Source organism: Mandrillus leucophaeus, unplaced genomic scaffold, assembly GCF_000951045.1.
Source record: "Mandrillus leucophaeus isolate KB7577 unplaced genomic scaffold, Mleu.le_1.0 Scaffold546, whole genome shotgun sequence".
Lineage (NCBI taxonomy): Eukaryota > Metazoa > Chordata > Mammalia > Primates > Cercopithecidae > Mandrillus > Mandrillus leucophaeus.
Genome location: NW_012105875.1, coordinates 790630 through 795556, shown reverse-complemented (window position 1 = coordinate 795556; position 4927 = coordinate 790630). Strand labels below are relative to the sequence as shown.

The following is a 4927-nucleotide window of genomic DNA, read 5'->3' as shown; positions in this document are numbered from 1 at the left end:
GGGGGAAAAGAGCAACAACTTTTCGCAGAGCCACGGTGTGGTGTAAATGTATTTATTGCCATAAAGCCCTTAGAATGAAGTTACCAATTAAGGCTTAATTATTATCAACACCCATGCCCAAGGATACATCCTATACACTCTTGGTTGAGGTGAACATCTCTGTAAAAGAAAAAAACCGGCTCGGCGCGGTGGCTCACACCTGTAATTCCAGCACTTTGGGAGGCCGAGGCGGACGGAACATTTGGGACCAAGGGTTTGAGACCAGCCTGGCCAATATGGTGAAACCCCGTCTCTACTAAAAATACAAAAATTAGCTGGGCATGGTGGCGCATGCCTGTAATCCCAGCTACTCGGGAGACTGAGGCAGGAGAATGGCTTGAACCCGGGAGGCGGAGGTTGCAGTGAGCCGAGATCGTGCCACTGCTGCACTCCAGCCTGGGCGACAGAGCAAACCTCGTTCTCTAATAATAATAATAATAATAATAATAATAGCAGACTAACAAAATAAATAACACTGTTTTAAAAAGAAAAAAAGCCAAGGACCACTCGTGTAGAGAGCTTTGCCCTCAGTAGCCAAATCCCTCCCTGCAGTTCTTTTAGAAAGGTCAGGATGGGGAAGGAGAAAGCTGTGAAACACCCTGACTGCGTCGCCGTCCCGGATACAAGTTAAATGCTCCCCTCCCTTCGTGAAAGGTGGATGCAACCCTCGCCTTCCTAAAAAGAGGTCAGAGGCGTCAGGGACCATCCAGCGTCCTACAGGGATCAGAGAGAAGGGCCAGGGCAGCTGGAGCTCTGACCCCACCCGGGGCCCTGACCACTTCGCGGGAAATTAACAGGACACCAAGTGACAGGGACTGTTAAGGCTTTGTTTTATACCACAACTTTCAACTCCTAAAACAATTCTATCAGGACGGTCCTAAAATCCTCATTTAAAAAACGGCAATAGGAGGTGCAGGGAGATTAACACCCCACGTTATATTGCGAGAAAGAGGTTGCACACTTAAGGTGGAGGCGGACTGAGCGAGGTCAAAGACCTGGAAAACCCTCTAAACAGGCACACAAGACTAGACAGGGTTCTCCCCCGCCCGCCGAACCCCCGACAACTCCTCCGGTGGACATGCGTACAGCCCCCAACGCCAGAAGGCTCCATCGACCGCAACGAAACCCCCCTTCGTCCCCCGCATCTCCAAACCTCAGGTCTTCGCCAGGGCTTCTTGCCCCCTTAGTTGACCCCCAGGTCCTTAGGCGCCCCCCAATAACTGGTTCACTTTCACAAAGACCCGCAAGACACAGAGTTGGCTCGAACCACCTTGTTAAGTAAAGTAGTAAAGTCCTGCTCGGAGACCGGAAGTGTCCGCTATGCCATAGAGCGTCTGGACTACACTTCCCAGAATTCCCCGAATCCTCCTGCCTGAGCCAAAGTTCTCACGACTCCACAGAGCAAATGGACTCCACTTCCCAGAATTCATAGGTCCTCCTGCCTGAGCCACAATTCCCACGCCCCCCAATATACTCGCGAAAGGCCTGCGGGGGTCAAATTTCCCGCGCATTCACGGGGCAACTGGACTCTCGCAGGCGTTTCGCGTGTATCTTGGGAAATGGAGTCCATTTGCTCTGTGGAGGCGTGGGAATTTTGGCTCGGGCAGGTGAACCTGTGAATTCTGGCCTTTCAACCTATATTTTTATTTTAAAATAATGGAGTCTCATGTTCTATATCTATTTTTCTGAACTAAAAAAGAAGACTTTTCATGGTTTTCTTTAGATAAAGTGACTACCGCAGTATGAGGAACACTTCTCTGAAAATTGAGTGAATGCTATTTCTATACCAGTTACATACAGCTGTATCCTTGCTCTATTCTGCCCCCACAAGAGACAAAAATTTATTGACACGCTCAATCGTAGTAGGCAGGAAACTGTGCCTAATATATTAGGGTATATCTGGCATCAAAGGCCCTTTCTGTCCCCCAGGTCCTTGCACTCTGGGCCTGTGATGGGAAAAGAAGCTGCCATAATCTGTGAAATGCCTTTGGGGTCATTCTTCCATTGTCTTGGACAATAGGTCCTGGCTTCAGTTGACATGGCCAATCCATACTAATTTCATGAATTAGTTGCTTAACCATACCCTTGTTTCCTTCAGGTTTCCTTTCTTTTTTTTTTTTTTTTCCCAAAGTAGATAGGCTGTAAACTTTTATAAATTTTAGTTATGTTTCCCTTTTAATTAATACTTATTTCAGTCATTTCTCACTTCTTGCCTTTTACTATGGGTAGTCAAGATTATTCAAGCAGCAACTTCACTTTGATTAGACATTAATTCGAATAAATCTTCAATTATATCATTCACAAATTTTACCTGCCATGAAACACTAGCACCTGAATATAATTCAGTCAAATTCTTCGTCTCTTTATAACAAGAAGCTCTCTTCTCTTCCAGTAACATGTTCAACATTTCTGACTGAGGTCTTCAGAATGGCCTTTACTGTCCATATTTCTACCAACATTCTGATCGTGACCACCTAGGTATGCTCTAACAAGATCGATGCTTTCTCTACAGTTTTCATTTTCATTCTCTATTTCTGAGCCCTAACCAGAATTGTCCTCATCAGTCCATTCACGGCACTGTAGGCTTTTCCTAGCATGCATGTAAAAACTCTTCTAGCCTCTATCCATTACATAGTTCCAAAGAGACTGCTACATTTTTAGGTATTTGTTACAGTACCAATATTTTTAGTCACAAAATACCATAGCTTGCCTGGCTTTTAAACAACAGAAATCTATTCTTCACAGATCTGGAAACTGTGATTCAAGATCCAGGCACTGGCAGATTTTGTGTCAGGTAGAAGGCCACTTTCTTGTTCATACGTAGCACCATATTGCTGTGTTCATTTGGTTGAAGCGACAAACAAGCTCCTTGTGGCATTTTTTATAAGGGTATTCATCCCATTCATGAATGTTCTTCCTTCATGACCTAATCACCCTCCAAAGGCCCCACCTCCTATTACCATCACATTGAGAGTAACAATTTCAACATATGAACTTTGGTAGGCCACAAACATTAAGACCATTGCATATGCATCATGTAGTGTCAGAATTACTAATTCATATCATTGTAAAAAATAACTCAAAAGTAGAGTTCAACATTTTTTATAGTTCTTTTTGTGTTTAGACTGAGGATATATAGTCAAATACTGTACTGTTTAATAAGTTGCTTAAATTACTTCTTGCCCTCACCTTTAGACTGTTTATGTCATTGACTTGAAATACATTTAGGTTAATTTGTTATTCTATGATTTTAACTTTCCTCGTTTATCTACAAAGAAATCTCATTCTTGATTTTATATTATTGGGTATGTCAGTCATTAACATGTTCCCATAAGTCAATGCTCTACCACATATTACTCTCAGAGAACTGCCACTCCCCTCCCTCCTACCCCTAAACCACTTCCATGGTGTTGCCACCTAACACTTTTATGTAACTAATTTTATTATTTTCATTATCACTTTTTTTTAACAGAATAGATGTGTTTCTTATTTTCCCTTTTTACTTAAATGTTAAGATAGTACACTTCTAACTCTTCTATGTTCACATAATAACATCTTGGAAATCACGTCATATAGAGTAATTTATTTTTAAAACTGAATACATTCCATTGAGTGGTTTGTTTAACAGGGCTCCAATTTATGGGCATTTCCGTGACTTCCAATATTTTATTATTACAAATAATGCTGTAGTAAATACACTTGTACATGTATATATTATCCCTGTTGAAGATATATCAGAAGAGTACATCCCAAAAAGCAGGACTGAAAAGAGAAGATGTTAATAGAAATATAATTTGTTGCATATTGTCAAGTTGCCTTAATTTTTTCATACCATTTCCATTTCCAGAAGTAATGTATAAATATACTCTTGCCTTGAAACTAGCTAACAAAATGTGTTATTACGGCATTTTTTAAGTTTTGCCAATTAAATGGTAAGAAGTGTATTTAAATTTAGTTTTAATTTACATTTCTTGTTTTTTAAATAACATGGAACATTTTTGCATATTTCCTGTGTCAGTATTATTTTTCTTCTTGTAAATTGTTCAAATCTATTACTCACTTCTATGTTGAGTTTTTTTGGTCTGTTCTCCTCAATTTTTTTTTTAGAATGAGGTCTTGCTATGTTGCCAAGGCTGGTCTTGGAGTCCTGGGCTCAAGCGATTCTCCCGCCTCAGTCTTCTAAAGTGCTGAGATTACAGGTATGAGTCACTGTACCTGGCCTCTTCTCAATTTTTAATTATTATTTATTTAAGATGTTAACACCTTTAAAGTTTTTATTGTAGTATATTTTATTGACAAATAATACTTATAACTACTCATGAGACATATAATGATGTTTTGATACATACAATGTACAATGATCAGATCAGGGTAATCTGCATATCCATCATCTCAAACATTTATTATTCCTTTGTATTGGGAACATTCAATGTCCTCCTTCTAGATATTTGAAACAATATAATATACTGTTAACTACAGTTGTCCTATAGCGTAGCATTAGTCCATTCTCAGACTCCTATAAAGAACTACCTGAGATTGGGTAATTTATGAAGAAAAGAAGTTTAATTGACTCACAGTTCCACAGATTTAACAGAAAGCAAGACTGGGAGGCCTCAGGAAACTTACAATCATGGCAGAAGATGAAGGGGAAGCAAGCATGTCTTTATCTTGGCAGAACAGGAGAGAGAAAGGGAGAGCACATGAAGGGGGAAGTGCTACATACTTTTAAACAACCAGATCTTGTGAGAACTCTATCATGAGACAGTACTAGGGGGATGGTGCTAAACCATTAGAAAGTGCGCCCATGATCCAATCACTTCTCACCAGGTCCCTCCTCCAATTCAACATGAGATTTGGGTGAGGACACAGTTCCAAACCATATCTCTTG

General features: G+C 40.5%; 1 protein-coding gene across 4 annotated transcripts in view; it reads right to left on the bottom strand.

Moving 5' to 3' along the window:
- The window catches only part of ZNF155 (zinc finger protein 155), a 12626-nt gene extending 11271 nt beyond the window's left edge, over positions 1-1355 (bottom strand). Inside the window, exon 1 of one of the 4 annotated variants that reach the window (XM_011997723.1) lies at positions 1219-1355. The gene's annotated coding sequence lies outside the window, so the exon portion shown is untranslated. Of the gene's footprint in view, positions 1-1192 lie in introns of all 4 variants that reach the window. The other 3 variants (XM_011997725.1, XM_011997726.1, XM_011997724.1) reach the window with 3 other exon arrangements.
- Positions 1356-4927: the final 3572 nt, after the last annotated feature.